Source organism: Choristoneura fumiferana, chromosome 18, assembly GCF_025370935.1.
Source record: "Choristoneura fumiferana chromosome 18, NRCan_CFum_1, whole genome shotgun sequence".
Lineage (NCBI taxonomy): Eukaryota > Metazoa > Arthropoda > Insecta > Lepidoptera > Tortricidae > Choristoneura > Choristoneura fumiferana.
Window position 1 is genome coordinate 18,851,738 of NC_133489.1, and position 20,638 is coordinate 18,872,375.

Here is a 20,638-nt window from a genome sequence, read left to right on the forward strand (position 1 = left end):
TTTCATTTAAGAGTTTCGCATCTGCACCACCTGAGTTATTGCGCTCCATTGCCAGGACCTTTGAGCGCCGTTAGTTAGGATGTTAGGATAGTGGCATAGATAAAGTTTCCCTACTCTACTGCACACTTCCAGGATTTTTCGATAAGTACCTAATTGTTAGATAAGGCTTGTTCAAGAAAAAAAGGAGCCACATAAATGTAAATATATCGTATATATCTCACAGTAATTAAAATAAAGAAAGACAATTCTGTATGTAAGTATGAATATAAAAAAAAAAAACAATGTAATTTTTTATTGAATACCTACTTAAGAGTGAGCGAATTGCTTGACTGTACCTTGCTTGTTTGTACCGGCCGGTAGTGAAAAAACTCGGAACTTTTAAGTCCACATGAGCAAAATGGCTTGCCATAGGTGCCTAGATCTTTTGGGCGAATTTTTCAAAAGACACGTACCTATTTATGATGTTCTGCCACACGTATAAACCTGCGGACCCGGTAACATTCTCATGTCTTTTTTAACGTAAGTTTCATCATCCATTAAAATGCATATGTCGCGATTTTCAATTAAATAGGTACTTACTTCTTTAAGTTTTTAGCCCGAGATTTTGCTTTTTGAAGGTGGACAGGCGCTCCTTTTAGGGATTTTCTGTTTTTTCCAGGTCTGTAAATTATTTGTCTTTTCGGCGTTATTCCCTTTTCTGTACAATAGGACACTATAAGGAATTAATTTACAAGTAATCTCTTTTATTCTCGGCATGTTGATTTTATCAAATCAATGAAATTTATTTTATGTTTTTCTTATAACAGACAATATCTGTGTTGAAATGTCATATTTTGCCACACTAAAAACTCTCTATTTACTTATGAAGGCCCAACTTTAGGCGACTACTTTTTTTCGTGAACAAGCCTTAGTTTTTAAAATAAATAGATATATAGGTATGTTGGATAGTTTTACTCTGAATAAATAAAAGGTGCCTGCCTTCTAAATTCTCTAGGTTGTACCTACCTATTGTCTTTGCATTTGGTTAATGAATGACCTAGCGAATAGGTAGTGTACCTTTACAAAAGAATTTTCAAGTTGTTTAAAGAAAATAGTAGCAAACAATAAACTAATAACCATTTTAAAGCTATAACGCTGATTTCCGTTTCCATTTGCTTTATGTGAAACACGTGTAGGAAAGTAGGAAATTCCTATTTAAAGACCACCTGAAACGAATTCGCTTATCGTGTGTGGGCTATAAGTCTCACGAACGTAAGAGTTACGTAGATACGTGCCTACCTATAATAAACTAGCTAGGTAGTCTAGTGCCTACGCACTCAAAGTTAATGGTGCAGTTCTTAGTCACCACATCATCTCATTTAATTACAAACTTTTAACCAACTAATGAAATATCGCTATCCTACGAGTAGGTACCTATACTCATTGTCTAATCCGTGATATTAAATGGAGATAATTCATTTGCGCCTACTTAATACCTAAAGCTTTAATGTTTTTACACGGGATGCCTCGATTAAAGTAAGATGAGAGTAAGATGATGAAAAAAAGCCAGCTAAGTGCGAGTCGGACTCGCGCACGAAGGGTTCCGTACCATTATCTATACTTACAACATTATACATTAGCAAAATAAGGCAAAAGAAAAACAAGTTTGTTGTATGGGAGCCCCATTAAATATTTATTTTATTCTGTTTTTAGTATTTGTTGTTATAGCGACCACAGTAATATATAATCTGTGAAAATTTCAAGTGCTTAGATATTACGGATATTATTATATAATATTACGGCTCAAGAGATAGAGCCCTGTGACAGACGGACAGACAGACAGCGGAGTCTCAGTAATAGGGTTCCGTTGGAGACTTTCGGGTACGGAACCCTAAAATGGCCTAATTGCTTTCATTATTATAAAAACGTCTAAAAAGTAAGATATGTTATTGATTGTCCGGTTCCGAATTCTAAAGTTGCCGTTAGACACGAACACGAACAGCGCCTTCCTAGATCGGTCTACGACCCGACCTTGCTAGGCGAGTGTTGACCTGCGCCCGCGCTAGTCCGTTACCCCGAAGCCCTGAATGCGCACGATCCTTCCCGACTACGCACGAAACCGCCCGAAGATAGCCTTTGACGTCATCGCCATCAGCATCAGACAGAAATGCTAAAGCCTAGCTAAAGCTGAATGAGAATTTTATTCCCGCCACAAATTAAAGTTTGATAGTAATATTGGATTAATATGTCGGAACGTCGGAAGTTGTATCTGCGGAATTGTAATTTTTAGTTTAAATTATTATTTTAGTTTATCAATTACGAGGGGCTGGCTGAAAGTTCTAAGCCTAAGGTAGAAAAAAATATTCCGATTTTTTTACTATTTTTATTTTTTAATATAATATCCCTTTAATTCAATGCATTTATTATATTTTTTAAATAATGTCTAAAAAGACAGTTAAAAAATAAATTTTATTTTGGCTGTCGAAATGTTCCTGTACATCCGCTTTCATTTCGTCATCACTGCCAAATCGAATTTGTAAACAAACCACTAACATCACTGGTCAAGTGGATTTAAACGGCTGCTAAAGATATATTATTGGATTTTAAAGCGTGTCATGAATGAAGATCATAAAATAATGTTTTCAGTGATCGATATAATGTTTCGTAGGAGATTTGGAGTTAAACCTTGACTATTATAACCAATATAAGATGTGGGTGGAATATATCCCTTGGCCTGATCAAGAATATAATAAGACAAAATCTAGTATGACAGTTCATTACTTAGACAGGCGATGGGCTAACCGTAACCCACATATTTATTTCTGGTTTAAAGGAAGATCTCCGACTTTCATAAATACATTTTTTACAAGGCGTTCAATACGGTTGCAACAGCATATAAAGTACGTATTAAGACACGCTGGTTCTTCGGGGCCTGGTAATGGGTTAAAAGAATGCCTTCGCAATCTCAAAACACGGTGGCCATTAGCTTAGACGCCGATCTTTGAACCTTGAATTTCTTCAGTGGCCTTTCACCCTTTTCGATCCACTGCATAGATTCAGACTTCGACTCTGGATCATACTGTCTGATCCATGTTTCATCAACAGTTACGGGAACAAACTTCATCTAAACTAAACCATCTTCGGACAATTCTTTTTAAATGGTCTTTTTAGTGGCCAGTACCGCTAACACATGCAACCTCAAAGTATACCTTAGGCTTAGAACTTTCAGCCGCCCCTCGTACATTACATAATTTTAAAAAATGTGTTAACCAGTGTGTAGTGTAGTGTACCTAATCGCCATACATCATAAATAAATAAAATATATCTAGTCTAGTTTCTCTGCCGGCTTAATATGCCTCGTTTTTCCTCTGGATTGCCTTAACTTGATAGATATTAGTATTTTATGATAAAAGGTGTAATTTTTGGACTTTACCGGTGCAATTTCTGAATATATGGTACCTGCCCTATTTGCCTATATTTCGTATAATTATCGTGACACTTGTAGAATGATCTTTATTTCTTTTAGATATATCGAATTTAATCGATACCGTCATCATTAGGTGATATCATTGATATCATATCGCTACTATAAAACATTACAATGATTTCAAGGTGGAAACGGTTCGAGACTGTTTGCTCCTACATAATATGCGGCTCAAAATATAAAAATAACAGGCGGTCGAAACTGTAAACATTTACAGTCAACTCGGCCCAATTCCAAGTGGAAAATTACTGTAGATATATATTTTCACGTCTCATGGCAACGAATTAGCAAAGATCGTGGGAACGTCGTCGCTATGAGAGCGCGCACAATCTGCCCTGCCTGCACCAATAAAATGGCGGCTATGAGTATGAGGTGTTTACATTTAAACGGCGCGACGAGACGAAAGCCGGTCGAGCTGAGTCTGAGTATAGGCACCTATATAAAAACTCCGGCGGGTACAAGCAAGGGCTAAGGTCGTTGCTCCAAGCTTCTGGCTCTGCGGTCGAACCCGCAACCACGGGGCGACGCACTCGAACAGGCTTTCTATAAATGCCGCGCATTAATCCATGATTGATCAGCCATTTTAGACCTCAATGAATGTAGCCCCGTTTTGAAATATGTGTCATATCTGCACATGTTGTTTCCTTGTAATCCACTCTTACGATGTTAACAGCGTAGTTTTGATCAGCAAAGTTGTTTTTGTTATTCTTAGTCCAGTCGTGTTCAGGTTAAAAGGTTAGGTTTATTGTTACAATTTGGAGGCAATCAATCATACAAGATTTGTAAAGCTGCAAAATTAACGTGCATAGAAACTGAACACACTGTAATGTTGTCACAATGTAAAATTAATGTACCAGCTAACTAACAGCCTTTATACGCTAATTCGAACCATGGTCTATTTTTGGCTTGCCAACAGCAAGGCAGTTCTATTCGTGGCAGTCGCAGCCGGGCAGGTAAAGGGGGTCAAAGCGTCCGTGCGGTTCCCGTAGATCCGGGTCACCGAAGCTAGGTCGCGGTGTATGCAGAATGTGCGATTCATCATGGTCACGACTGCCTATCGATAATATCTATACTTAAACACGGGCCCGAAATAGATACAATGCCCTATTTCAGGGTCCAGAACATTCGCAGTGAGTCATACTTGCTCCACCCACTCGGCTCGAGTCCTGCTCAACGTGCAATGTGCGCGGAAGGTGGTGCAATCAAGGAATATTGCGCCATATTTGTACAGATAACCTTCACAAATTACAAAATGTATTAAAGTTAAGAGACTGCATAAATATTCGTCTCCGTCCGTTGTTCATGTAGAATCACTTACTATCTTTTCAGAGCTATTACTTTTGTATTACTATGACACGTAATGTAGGCTATCGTTTTTTGTCTTATTAGATGGCGCCACTGTTGCAAGAGGTTTTAAGTGTGGCTTTCAAAGTCTGTTAAATTACGGGCGTGAAAACAAAGTTTAGATTAAAATCATATTTAATACATCTTAAAACCGTACCATAAAAATATCGAGCAACCAGTCTTGCGTAGTCCCGTTTTGTTCGGATAAAAAGGGAGGACAAAAGTTTTCGAATGACAAAACTGTCTCAAAACACAGACATTCATTGCCCCTTATCGCATAATTGCCATAATTAAATTCAGGTAATGCGAAATATTCACAAAATTATTCTAATTATAAATAAACCCGCGTAGTTCACCCAAGAACTATGAGATTTGACATTTCGGAGACCTCACGCAACACTAGCGCCTCTAGCGGCGAATTCATACGCGATAGCCCTCATTGACCCGAAAGTACAGCCTGTTTATTTTCATTTGGGCGGTTCCTTTGTGCGTGACGTCATGCGCAGTACGTCATAGCTGTGACGTCATTGCCGTCTCGAGTTTATATCCTATCTCTGGGTTAAATAAGTCGCCTTATCAAAGACTTCTCTCCCAATCGATCGTGCGACCTAAAAATCGAAAGACTTTCAACAAACATTTGTTGATACAGTGTGAACAATGGTTTTCAGAACGTGGAAGCTCCAGCCAGACGGACGGATCTACTAACCCAACATCAACTTTTATGAAAGTGTAAAACCAATATTTGCTCTACTAGACGTAAAGTTTACGTGTGTGTGTAATTTATGGCACTTTACTTACTCATCCCTCATGTCATGTCGTTTGTTGGCGTCGGCCATTTCATTATCATAATTACTTCATCATACTGCATATAGACTTCCAGCTGCTACAAACTAGCTAGGCATTATTTTGATTATTTCCCTGATAACTATTTAAAGCTACCATAATTAAGAACGTTATGATACATTGCTTTTTCAACAAATAACTTTTACACTTTATGAAATTGTTAGCTTTTTATTTTTTGAAATGTTAAAAATGTGTGTCGATTCGATTACGGTTTCATAGATAAAAATCTCCGCTTTGGCAGATATGATAGGTAAATCGTTTGATAACTTTTATCTTTGTGTTAATCTTTTCCAATTACGTACGTTTATTATTGAAAAGGAATTCTAATTACACGATTGTCTCTATCATAGTCATTATAAATTGATCAAAATATCGCTTCTTTTTCTCATTTGGGCTATTTAGACAAATTTTGGTTCCTGCTGCGCAGAACGAATACGAGTATAATTTTAGCCTTCTTAATGTAGGAATTGAAGGACATCTGCAAAGAGACTCCTCATATTACCTATACCTACATAATTCTAGGACTCACCTAAAAAAAACATACAGACGAATTGAGAACCTCCTTTTTTGAAGTCGGTTGATAAAAAATATATCTATCATGCTACTCATTTAGAAATTCGTAAGTATATGTGTTTAACACATGTAATGTCAGTTCATAGAATAATACTGTAAAATTATTTATTAGGTAAGTGAAGTCTAAGACGTGATTAAACTATCAGAACTTTTATTTGGCTGATTTTTGGCCTTACGAATCTCATGGAGCATATTTTTTTTGTCTTTTTTGTAAACATGACAACAGTAAAGGCCAATAATTACGCCAATATTTTTGTAATTTTTTCATGCACTTACATTGACCTGGCCAGCTTTTAGCCCATTTAATACAACATTAGAAGGTTGACAAGTAGAGATCCCTTAAAGGGTTAAGTTCGCATTTGTATTTGTTATTGATCGATACCCTAGTATAAAATATACTTCATCATCATCATCATGTTAGCCAAAAGACGTCCACTGCTGGACATAGGCCTCCCTCGAGGCTCACCAGTCAGACCGGTCTTGTGCTTTCCGCATCCACTGCGATCCCGCGATCTTAACCAGGTCGTCGCTCCATCTCGTTGGAGGCCTACCGACAGCTCGTCTCCCGGTCCGCGGACGCCATTCGAAAACCGTCTGACCCCATCGGCCATCAGTCCAGTCAGTCAGTTTTGTAATTCTTAGGGCTATAATAAAATATACTTAAACGTAATTAACGGTTAGGTTGTCATATGGCCCAAAAGGTCAAGGTTTTTATTTTTTAAGTACAATCGAAAATTCATGACTACCTCGAAAACTTAATTTTCAGACTAAGGTAAATATGCTTAAAATGTCTTGTATGACCTTCTGAATCAGCCTGTGGCCTGTACAATTTCCGTAATTCAGTTTGATTCAGGTATTTTACTGTTCAGATATAGTAAAATATAACGCCAAAAATCCCATCTTCGTAATACTTACGAGACAGTTGGTTTAGTCCTGCGCCTTGACGCAACTCTGATCTTCCCCATCAAAATAGGTCCTCTCCTCAGGGCTATGCAACTCAGTAGCAAACACTTATGCAATAAAAATAATGTTGAATTCTGATGCAACCGTATTAACTACTTCGCTCTTCTTGGGCAACATAATTTCCATTAAGTACGACTTCGACAAATAGTTTGAACGCCAACATTTAGACTGCCTTTTCTGAGAACTTGAACTCCAATTTCTAACTTCATAGTAGACATCAAGGGGCCAGGCTAGGGCGGGCGGAGTCGATGACCGAGTATTGATCCTGACGAAGTGGGTCGCGACCCGCTTCCCGTTGCATCCACCCATGGGGAGTGCAGTCTCAGACTAGGGGAGGCTCACTTAAACATAAGGCGGGGAAACCAGGAAACAACATCGCACCGAACGACGGCACCGCTTAACGCGTCTTACGAAATGAGTTTGCTCCCTGCGCTTGACTTATTGTAGATGTGTTCACGGATGTCTCCGATATTGGATTGTTATTGTCGCCTTTCAGTTTAATGCCAATTGCCAGCCATCCGTTCTGTCGGTACGCCGGCCGTTCAGATTTAAACGTATTAAAGTCGGCCATCTGTTTCGACCCTATTCATTCATCTGCTTTTGTTAGGGATTGACAATAGATAAATATCGGATCGCGTGATAAAGAAGCATCCCATGGAAAGGGAACTAATCATTACTAAGGTCTGGTAATTCAGCTCTATTTTATTTTGTGTTTTCATAGCATATCTTTACCTGAAAATTTATCTAGTCAATCTCATGCTCAAATATTGGACTGGATAAAATATTAGTAGGTGGGTACTAGGTACTTCAATCACATCTTTATGATGTTTATCCTGGCATCTTATTCCTTTGCGAACGTCAGTCATGCGACTCGTGCGTATATTCCGCAGTTTGCCGTAACCGGCAGTGCCGGTCAATTTAGCAACTATAAATATCTTTATTCAAATAAATTCATGAACTGTAAGAGGTTTCCTGCTTTTGGATCGATTAACTTGCTCCTTAAGAATGAAGTAGTAAGGCCTTCTAAAATCTAAGTTAAGATTGAAAATATCGAATATATGTAAATTTTTTTGTTGGGAGAACATTTGAATAATTCATGGTAAGGTAATAAGGTTGGGTAGCGACGACAAGGCTTGCACGATCTGAGCTCATTTCCCTGAACATAGCACTTCGGGAACGTCTGTGGGAGGTGGAATACAGCACCGCGATTACGTGATGTCTAAAAGATTTTATACTTCGAATGAAATGTTGTGTTCTACATTTTAACATTTTTAACCAGTCATTCAATTTTCTGGAATAAATCTAAATGCTTATCTGCATGCTGTCGTATTCGCAGCAGTTCCTTATCTCTATTTACTTTACATTATCAATCTTATGATGATATACATCAATCCGGTTAATCTAGCTAAATACTTTGGTCACATATCACATTGCGGAGTGGATTTTCGATAGTTATGGTAAAACACTGTCGGGAAACGATAACGTTTTTAATCGTTCTGATAACGTCGCTGACGATAGAATATGTAGTTGCCATGCCATTGGAACTGATGTTTGACCTTCGAGTAACTACGTTATTAGTGTGTCAATGTGTTGAAGTTTATTTATTTATTTATTTGGAGAACAAACTTGAGACAATAATTGTTAAACGTCTTGTTTGCTCTAATGATAAGCATTAACTTCCTATTTATTGGTGAGCACCATCGCTGACGCAGAATAGTTTCTTTTGACATTTTGCACAATAATATTCGTATAAAGAGCGATTACACTTTATAGCTTCAACGTCTTTAAACAATTCTGTGTAGGTAACTCCGAAGCCGCGCTCACGCGTACCCGCCACGTTCCCTTACCAAGGTTCTTCAAAGTTAGCTTTCGGTCCAATGGCAATTTTGCATAAACACGGTCCTCGCTTCGACGGGGTTCGAGCCGAACAACAATGGCTGAGATTTGTTATACAACCAGTGCTCGTTTCGCGGGCGCCACGTGTTGGTAGTCACGTTTACTCTCCTGCGACATCCAGAACCAGGACACGTTGTCAAGTAAGTCCACAATTCACAATAGATTGCACTCAGTGCTATTTATTGACATGCATTCATCTAACAGTAGTGTATATATTTATATTATTTACACAACGGTTACTACTTCCCTATGCTTAAAATTAATTGAACCTGTTAATTTTTCGATACAATAACGTTAGCAATGGCAAAAAGTCCGCTATAGGCTCTCTTAGTATCAAGTGTTCTTGTTTCAAAAACCTCTCGCTTTCTGCGGCACAATTTAAAGTAGATTCGTAGATTGTTTTGTTAGCATTGTTTATTCAATTAGCCTTCTATTTCCTAAACCTTGAAGCCGGCCGGCGACAGTAATGTAATAAATAAATAAACCTTCGCCGCATTAACCTTGCTCGTAACTTTTTGTCCCTGGGCGAAGATTCACATTGCCTGCCATCTGTTTCTTGCGTCGTTTGGGAGGCCACAAAGATATTTCCAGAATATCATAGTTCATTATCGTGCGCAATAATTAGATGAAATAATTACCCGGACGTAAAAGGTGTGGGTTCTCTCTTAGTGCGTCGTATCGCCTCGTATAACACTTGTAGGATAGCGTAATATTAACGTTGATCATTATTCACGACTGAATGAACCATTTGAAAAGTGGAGAAATTTAATAAACCGTTGCAAAACGGAAACCGCCCTTTTTCCCTCTTTTCGGGTAATGGAAATCTTCCTTATTTCTGCAGCGGTTAATTTGAACTCGTGCGGAAAGTTAAGTTGATAGCCATAGCCGTACAGTACAATGGTAGTGGGTGGATCTAAATTTGTCCATAGTGCAGTGGGTAGAGACGTGGGTTAACATAATGGCGTCTGTCTGTATCACGGAAAAGCCTGTTTCCGCTAGAAGACAGGTTGATAATACCGTCGCTTGTTAGTGTTGTGACGTGCATTGTAGATTACAAACATCTCTAAGAAATATAGTTTTTATACTGATTATAGTGTTAATAGATTCATTCGTGAAACCAAAGAAGTTTTTTTGTTTTTGTCTGTCAAATGAACGAATCTCAATTGCTATTCAAGAATGGCACTTTGAAATGGTCTCATTGAATGTATTTGAATTGAATATAGATTCGGGCGCGTGCTTGAGATGAGACTCAAATGCCGCCGGCCGACTGAAATGTATCTGGATGTAAACATTCTTTTCACAATAATTATATTCCCTTTAAATTATTTTCCGTTTTACATGCCGCTCCATTTTTCTTGAATAAACTTCAAAAATTTGGCACAGCACATGTGGATATTTTTCTTGCACTAAGAATACCTTCCATTCTAAGAACGGTTCCCTAGTTCACACATACATATAACTTTATAAATTGCTGTCATAGTGAGTATTCATAATGTGTAAAACTATTATGGTATAATGAAATGAACATTTACCGCTGATTATTTGGCAACAAAATTAAATGTTTTAATTGGTGTCTGAAATAGCTTAGAAATTGCGGCAGCGAGTTTAATAGTTTTAAACATGTCGCGGTGGCCAATTTATCCTGATATTTTTAGAATGTGACCAAGACAGGCAACTGTTACTTGCGTGTTTCGTCCGTTTTTTCACTGATTTTATTTTAGATACAGATCTTATTCGAAATAAGCTAGCCAAGTTAATCAATATGTGAAACAAATTAGAGAAATAGGTACAAATGAAATATTGATATAAATATATCTCTATTCACCGGAACAATTCCATGAAATAGTTTGCAATTGGCAAATATTTCGTTGAAGTGCCACCGACGGGTGTTGCTATATTATAGGTACATTTTACTCAGTTGCCAGACAGCTATCATATATCAATATCATATCATATACCTTTCCAGTCAAAACTTCAGGCACAATACAAGTTAACCAACACCAGAGATTGCGGTTTAGTCTCCAAGCTATCATAAAAATTTGTTTAGTAGTTGGAGCTCCATCAACATTGCCAATGTTTCATGTTGCTTGTTATTGGTGGTTTTTCTTGAAAGCATTACGCTTTTGCGACTCCGTCTCGATCATTTAATGAAATAATGTACATATTTCGTGATTATCAGTAATCAATCAGCCCTGCTAGTAATCTAAAAGTTAAGGGCGATTCCGCTATAGACAATGTCCAGTGTCGATTTTTGAATCACAGTATCTGATTCTTTTTAATGCTATTACAAAAATTAAGAACTGAAATTAAAAACAAAACTACTTTCTTAAGTCTAAGTTATTTTTTTTTATCTGTAGTGATTAGAAACAATTAAATTTGAAAGTTCAATTTGAGCTCATGTTGCACCCGCAATAGCCTAAAAATTGAATAATTCTTACATTATTTGGGTTTTCCAAATTTTCATGTTACGGGACAGGTATACTTTTTTAAAATATGAGGACAGGTTTTACAGTTAACAGGTTATTTGTGTTTTTGTGTTTTTGTTCTGTGATCTGCTCGATAGGGCCGATTGCGTTGCACCCGCGATAGCACTTTAAACTTTTCTGGTAGCTATTACATATTTTAGGCATTTTATCTTTCTAGACGAATCAGTACATTAGAACTCATTAAAAAGTAAACCTTCAAAGAATTATTCTTTGTTTTTAATAGGAAATAAAAATATTTCCTATTTTTATGGAGGAAAGCTTTAAATGAGTCAAAATGTTGCACCCGCGATAATGGAATCGCCCTTAAATTTGATTTTAGTAAAGTGGCTTTCATTAAATTAAACTTCATTACTTTTATTTATTCATATTCTATTCTATATCATAAATTGCATTAGCTAAAATTGAATCTTGGTATGTCTATTAACGGTCTTCACTTCATTATGAAAAGCATACTGCATTCAGATTGTTTAGCTTTCGGAATTCGTGGAAGAAACACTATTGGCTAGGTAAGATAAATTAACATCAATTATCTCTAATCCCGGTCCCCTCACATTCGAATCAAACTTCCAGGAAAAAGTTTGGTCAGTCGGTACAGCTGTGAGTGTTGAGACGAGAGCGGGGTAAGGTGTGCGCGATGGCGGCGGGTGCCGGGCGGCTGATGGCAGCGCCCCGCGTCCGCGGCGCGGCGTGACGTCGCGACGACGCGCCGGGCGTGGGGCGCCGGCACCGCACCGCCACCGCCACTCCTCTCGCTCGAGCCGCCACGCACGCCAGTCTATGCACAACCGCGGCACGGACCGTGTCGGCCCGTTGCAATGTGAACGCCTAACCTCCTCAACTGTCTACGACGACAGCTTCTGTTGCGTGTGATCGTTCGAAATAATTTCTCGCCCATCAATCGGTTCATTAACTATTTTGTGTTCCAATAACCATTGTTCAACGGGCCAGATACAATGTAAGTGACGTTATTTGTGTCATCATTAACCGCTGTGGCCTGTTTTACTGATACAATTCGGAGTGCCGAATTCTAGTGTGCCGTGTTACCGTGACTAAAGTAGAAGCGAGAGTGATCGCCCACTGGATATGGTCAAAATAGGTGGTCAGGTAATTTCGTAATAGTAGCGGATTCCGCTCTTGTTCTCTTTATTTTCGATTTTTGTCTTAGTTAGCGCCGTTCGTTACAGTACGCATTCCTGAAAGCAACAGGTGTTCAGCTTTTAAACGCCTCATTCACGCCACGTACATTGACGTCCTTCGGCTCACTTGCTCGCAATTCTTGTTCGTCATTCGCACGCAATTTCATCAATTTCATTATTTTTGTACTTCAGTACATCTACTATTTGACGTAGTTATTACTTTATACTATTATTACTTCTATGTGCTTTTAAAGCGTAAGTAGACCAACCAACCAAGCCACCCATTTACGATTTACGACCCATTCATTGATTTCATAGTTATAACTGACCTTAAATGCGTAAGTGATTAAGATTGAACAGTTTGTAGGTTAAGCGCCTAGCATATTAAACATTACAGAATTAACAACTGGTTCTCCACTAACCTAAGACGTGTTATTAAATATAAGTACTTATCGCGGTACAATTCGCTTTAGAGGCACGCCCGGCCTGACTTTCTGCAATTCTGCATCCTCGTTCATTCATCAACGTTCAACACCCTTTTGTTCGTAATTTTATTTCTTAATGGAGTATCAGCTAACTAATTCTGTCAAGTTTTATTCCATGAATAGATTAATATTCATATTATTTAATATTATTCATGAGATCATTCATTAACCACGAACCAATGCCAATGTCACCGTCTCATGGTCAACACCAAAATTCACATAATTTTATTTGAGTAAATGAGCTCGTTAAACACCAAACAAATGTTACGACGTGCCTCTGTGAAGTAATTTGGTATTTTGTTTGTTAAACATGTTATACTATCATACGTGGTTTTGTTTTATCACCTTGAACGTTTACTGGCATGTTTACGATGTACAAGTGAGGGATTATTAACACAATAAAGGTAATCTGGGCGCCTAGTTACTGGATTATCGCTGGAAACGTATGTACCTCCTACCGTCTTACGAGGGGCACACTGAAATGGATCGGGATTATCGGGAATAGAATATTTCGGATTGAGTTACAATAAAACCTTTTTTAGAATTTGAATACTGGCCTCTTAGAATCTTAATGACATTCAAACAGTTTAAAAATAAAAACTATGTTGGTTTAAAGTTGACATGTCGTTAACAGAAATGGAGCTCACGCGGTCACGCGTGAACATTTCCGTGCCATAATTTATCACAATTTTTGTCGCGGCTTATCTTAAGATAAATGTCTCAGCGAACTTGTTTCGATTTATGATGATGTCGAAGCACCGAGTCAAATAACAATATACTGCTGGTATGCCGAGCTCCGACGCGGTCGTGTGTCGCTTAGCACTGTTCCTTCTGCAGGTCGACCAAGAACAGCGGTCACATACGAGCAGATTCGGGCTGTTCAGATCGGTATCGGAATGACTGCAATTCAGTCGATATTATATAATGAGCTGTGTGTAAGAAAGCTAGTTTCCCGCTAGGTGCCCAACACAATTTGTCCGAAGCAAAAGGCGGCTCGTGTAGATTGGTGCCGGAATACTCTGCAACGCTTCAACGAAGGGAAGTCAAATGCCGTTTATAATATCGTCTCAGGTGACGAATCATGGATTTATTTATACGAACCTGAAAGAAAACATCAGTCAGCAGTTTGGGTCTTCGAAGACGAGATCAAACCAACGAAAGTGGGTAGCTCCCGCAGCGTGTCAAAGAAAATGGTCGCTACGTTTGTCTCGAAAAAGGGGCATGTTGCTACAATTCCTTTACAGGAACGCAGAACGGTTACCGCTATGACGGTTTGTTTGCCAGAAATGATAGCCGAACTCCGAAAAAATAACCCGAAACGTCGCATCATCTTACATCACGATAATGCGAGCGCCCATATAGCTCGGAAGACAAATGATTTTTTGAAGCAGGAAAACGTTGAACTGATGAGCCATCCTCCGTACAGTCCTGACCTGAGCCCAAACGATTTCTTTACATTCCCTAGAACAACGGTTTGAAGACCCCGAAGCAGCTGTGGAAACGTACAAATCAGCCATTTTGTCAACGTCTACTTCAGACTGGAATTACTGTTTTAATGATTGGTTTTAAAAGTTCATTAAGTTGAACGGAGCATACTTCGAAAAACAATAAAATACAATTTAGCTATACCGTGCATGTGGTTTTTCTTATTTCCGATCATTTCAGTGTGCCCCTCGTACGTTGAATACCAGCGGCACAGGAATTAACTTATTTTCATTTGCATTATTTATTTTTGGTCCTAGTAATTATTACAAGTAGCAATTAACCCTGAACTCTTAAGTGCTGATTCTGTATTGATTTAATAAAATATTTTTAGTCTCATTTACTAACTAGCTGTTGTTCGCAGTTTGTTTACTTAGTGTAGCTCTCCATTGGCAAAAGATTTTTTTAAATAGTTTCATAAGTTCTAGTGATTATTACCCTTACATACAAGCAAACACACAATTTTGACAACATTCATAAGTGTGAATACTGCTGAAATACATCCGAATATCTTTATTGATATTTCCCAAACTTATTGTAATTCTAAATGCATTTTGATATGCATTAATTAATACAGAATCGGCTTAAAAATTACCTATATGTAGACAAGGGAAAAAAAATTGTTCTGATTATCTTATTTCTTCTTGTTTGTCGCCCACGTCAATTTCTTCTTGTTTGTCGCCCACGTCAACTGTTATCAATTATCATTGCTCATATTTTTCACTTGACAAGTGAAGACTATTTAATTCATAAGAAATAAACAAGAGATTTTTTTTAATACATATGTTTTTTTTAATAAAGTTGTTATAATTAATGAGTCACCAGAGAATTTGATTCTTATATTAAGCTACTAAATACTCATCACAGTAATTTATTAAATTTAATGAAAAATTTACAAATATTGGTTCATTACACTTTACTCTTGACTCACTAACTACCTATTTCTAGTGGTAAACAACTGCTTCGCATAATAAATTATGTTGACTTATTCCGGTGCTACAAATGTGTTAATGCAGTATGTCATATCATATTCCAACTGGGCAGAGGTTTGCTGTGAATTGTGATACCCTGCTTCAGACAGCAGTCCGACATACACTCGCATTCGCATATTTCATACGGTCATTATGTCGTCGTTTTGCTGCAAAACGGACTGCGTAATTTGTGTGATGCCGGCTGTACACACTCGCCGAGACACCCCCGAGACTGACCGAGAACGAGTGTGTACATGATGCTCTCGCCTTGTCTCGCCCGCTCGGTTCTCGCCTCGGTTCGCCTCGGCCGCGTGTCGGTTTTTTGCGGCCGAGTCAAAGGGTCTCGTCCGCTCTCGCGAGGTAAACGAGACCAAGCATGTACACACTCGTTCATTTAGTTGCCCGCTTACTGTATTTGTGTAAAGACGCAGCAGTTTCCAGGTCCATCGTGGCCGATATCCTCTGTTCAAATGACGTGCACGAGTGTGTACATGGTGTGCATTCGTCGAGAGCTTCTCGCCCAAGACTCTCGGCGAGAGGCGAGAGGCGAGTGTGTACAGCCGGCATGAAATAGTTGCTGACACCGCATTAGAATGCGAATTTTAACTTCCTCATTAAGGTTCTACTTATATACTTTAAGTAATTTTTGGCGTCAATTTTTCGGTGGAAAAATTGCAGTTGCCTGTTATCAGAATTGATAGCAGATTAAGTTTATCTCCTCTATGGCCTTCAGTGCTGAAGTAAGCGCATAGGTACATACGTGATCGTGACCAAGTTATTTAAGTCATCACACGGCATTGTAGTGATACTTTGCTAATAGCTAAAATCCTGTTCGATAAAAAATATTTATTGAAGTGATTGGATAGATATACCTATTAAATAAGACGCGATGATTTCAGGTCCAAAAAATGCAAGGAAATATTTATAATATTGAAAATGAAAAAGTTTATTTGGGAAATATAAATAATAGATACAACAAAAAATAAAATAAAATGAGAATACAAAAAAAAATACGAATACTTATTTGTTTGTGCCCGAAATGGCCCCGCCTCAGCATTAATTGCGGACTCCTTAGGTGAAGCCAGGGTTGGTCATATTGCATTAATTGAAAATTTAAGTTCCATGACGTCGACATTTGCCAACGACCACTATAATAGTAAACCGTATACATAGCATACTTTCACTAAGCACATAAGTAAAACTGGAGTAGCACCTAAGGAATCTTGAAAGCGAATAATCTGAGCATAAATTCTGGCTGTTCTCTTCCTAGAATTACTGAGGTGGGTAATATGGTAGGCAGCTACAGATAATGAGCTTGTAGCTAGTTACAAACAATAGTTGGGCCTCGCACGTTTCCGCAACCGGAACATAAACGACTATTCTTATTGATAGAGTCATATGCAAGCCTAGGTGGGTTCATTCGTCCTATTTAACTGCGTATCTTTGATCACAATTTAGCCCTGTAATTTACTTTACCATTAACGTTCCATTATTCAATGTCTTATATTATGCTCGAAAATGGCTTTATCCTTCATTAGCAATATTGCGTGCCTCCAACAAATCAGATTTAGTTATTCTGGAACCCATTACAACGCGTAGATATTACTAGGATACGTGTCATGTTTACTGAAGTTGTATGTTGTGGTTAGAATAGCCTCGATGGATGTGGTATGGCTTGTTTACCACGTGTCCGCTCTATGTATGAAAACAGATACGATGTTTAGCTAGCTCGTCAATTGAGTTGCATTGTCTCTTCATAGACATTGCCAAAGCTATTGATAGACCTTGTAACATCCGCGCATTAATTAGCATGCTTTTTTTAACCGATTTCAAAAAAAGGAGGTTATCAATTCGTTTGGTGTCATTTATGAACTGATTTGTTTTTTTTTATTCGTCTAGAAATGCCTTCAATTTGGTCCCATAAGCACTAAAACAGGATCTGATAGTTGGACGGATCCTAAGGAAATCGCGGGAACTCTTCAAATATTGTAGGGACACCTATGGTAATTTGGATATATACTGAGCGGCAAAAAATTTGGCCCTCAAATGTATGCAATAATAGGTAATTTTGTATGGAGAGTGGGCCAAATTTTGTGTCGCTGAGTATATTTAGTAGTAATTTGTGCGTTTGCTCTTGAAAAACATAATTTGGTGAAGTGGAACTGATAATGAAGTCCACATTTGACCAACGAAGCTACTTAGTACTCAATAACAAGTACTTCACGGGTTGAATTTTAATTACTTTAACACGGTTGCTAAGCAATTTATGCTAATTGTAATGCATATGGTCAAAATGGAATGGGTGGTGAAGCACCTGGACTCCTCAATAATGAAGTCGAATCGGAAAAAGCAATCTTTCGTTAAAGGTGACGAGAAGTTGACATTAAACTATTGTACCTTACATTAATTACACTACAAAGCGTGAAAAAAAAATTATAACAAAAAATTGAACCGAATACAAAAAAGCATGAAAATGATATTCTACCAGTCTGAAGTCGGTGCCTTAGCAGGAGCCAGCAGGATTGATTGAAGTATAATTAGTATGTAGGTGAGGTAGACGATATAGGTCCACTCCTGCTGGCTCGTGCTGAGGCACCGACTTCAGACTGGTAGAAAATTATTTTCATGGTTTTTTGTAGTCGATTAAATATATTGTTATAATTTTTTTTTACTTAAGTTTGCTATGCTTAAGCTATGCAAAGTTTATTTTTTATTATTTACGTCTAGACATACTCTTGGGACTAGACATTACAAATAATAGTCTAAAACGTCCATGAAGACGTGTGTGTGGGTGGGTAGTCTGTAGTTTATCGACCGACCATCGCGACTCTCCCTGATTCGGTTTCATTCATTCGTCCATATTCCATTAGATACCCGTCTTGCATTTGTTACTTTGTATGTTAAGAGCAGTTTTGTAGTAGTATTCTCATGTAGTATTTGACTCCTGATACTTATCTATCTATTTAATACCTTTAAACGAGTAATTCTTGTGTATATATTTCGGGGATTTCGGAAACGGCTCCAACGATTTCGATGAGATTTGGTATGTGGGGGTTTTCGGGGATGAAAAATCGGTCTAGCTTGGTCTTTTATCTGGAAAAACGCTGGTTTCCAAAATTTAACCCAAGCGGAGCTCGGTCGCCCAGGTACTTTAACTTTAAACACCAAAGCGGTATCTCGTTTCTTTTTATATATTGAAGCTATTATTCCGTTAGTATTTTATGCCCATAAACAGAAAGCTGGGAAAGTTAATAGCGACAATCTATTAGCTATAAATCTCCCTGTCCTATTTCAATTTTATCTCAAATTCTCAATCTATTCAGGGATAGCGGTCATTATTTATTTCTGATGATTCCTGCAGCTATTGAACGGCCAATTCATAAACTTGTTCTTTTCTTGTGGTTTCAACGCCGCTCTAATGTTTACTCAATTATTTACATTTCAGTTATGTTGACCAGCTAGCTAGCTTCCAGGAAATTTGCCGGAGCAATTTTAATCAAAGTTAGTAATTGTCTGGGCGGCGCAATTCAGTTTTCCGCTTGGCCTCTTCCCAAGTCGCAAAACTGGTTTCTCTTTGACAAAATCTGAAGGAAATAAATACATTTCCAAATTAAATATGTATTTTGATTCGACATTCATCTACCAGCCGGCAATTCGCATCCTACTTTCAACGAAATAGCAATATCCATCGCGATCGAGCATTATGTGGGTGTAAACACATGACGCGTGTCGCTTGATTGAATCCCACGTTGGTGATACAGTTGCCAAAATCTGTTGCGCCGTGAATTTTTGAGTCGACCTTGCAGCGTTCTCATAATCCATCGTCTTTATCGTGCTGTGCTACATTTTCACATTGTTTTATTTAATTTTAATGCGTTAAGTGATTTGTTTTCCGTTGGCTAGAATTTAAGATGCCAATTTTATGTTGGGCGAGTGATTTTTGGAACTTTTTTTTTTTGGCGTTGTTTATAGCCATCCCGCAGTTGGTGAACAAATGTCGCGACGTTCAGTTCTTTCGTAATGTGCTCATCAGTGTCTAAGTTAGAAAGAAACATGGAGAGATTTTTTACGTGTAAAAAAATATCAAGCTCATTGTTAGTAGTGAGTCAGAAAACCTTACCATGAAGAAATTCGTCTGAAGTTTATCAAAATATTTACATTTAATTCGATTTGTTTGCATTGTGGTGCAGATTTAAATTCAATAACTTTCAATAATTGGATGCGAATCCATGAAATGAGATCATTTGTCTGACGGAAGCTTGTTTTGTTACAGTTGGAGATCCTTTCTGTGGCGACATTGATGGAGTTCCGCTTGGACAGCGCGGAGTACTGCCAGGCCCAACACAAATAAACTAGCGGCGTTCACAGCCGGCGAGGGAGCAGGCCGCAGCTAGACCCATGCAGCCGGGAGCGCACGCCTTTACGCACCCCGCGCACTTTATGACAAACACCCACCAGGTAACAGCCTCCGCTTATTTCCCAAAGGACCGCGCGAAAGGACGGACCGACGAATAGACACTTCCGAAAAGGACTATTGTGAATTGGGAACAATAACTCGTGTTATATTGTCTGGCCTTTTACACTTTAACGATACGTCAGAGAGATAATGACTGACGCCGTCGAAGCTTTCATCCGACACAAAGCATTTTGTACTTTCAGGTAGATTCTGTGTGTTCTTGCTCTTGCACACTTATTTTGTAATTTATGTATTTATAATGTGAACAAACTGCTTTTAGATAAGTAGGATTCAAGGCTCTCTTTATCGTCCATGCCTGACCAAGTCAAGAGAACTTGATATCCGTTCATTGAGTCATGAGTGTCACGTATCTTGCTTGCTCATTACGTAACAAGTGCTCAAAATACACAGGTATTTAATAAAATAACTATAATATTGCGTCGTCGAGATGTCGTAGTGTTTACAATTCCTGTTATCAATTTGATATGTACACGGACAATACAGAGTGAACGCTAACAAATGACGCGGAGTTGGCACTAG

The 20,638-nt window shown here is 38.3% G+C and overlaps 1 protein-coding gene across 4 annotated transcripts in view; it reads left to right on the plus strand.

The window, feature by feature from the left end:
* The window catches only part of PRL-1 (protein-tyrosine phosphatase 4A family member PRL-1), a 28,307-nt gene that overhangs the window by 3,426 nt on the left and 4,243 nt on the right, over positions 1 to 20,638 (plus strand). For 2 of the 4 annotated variants that reach the window (XM_074101930.1, XM_074101927.1), the window contains exon 2: positions 19,916 to 20,100. The gene's annotated coding sequence lies outside the window, so the exon portion shown is untranslated. The other 2 variants (XM_074101928.1, XM_074101929.1) reach the window with 2 other exon arrangements.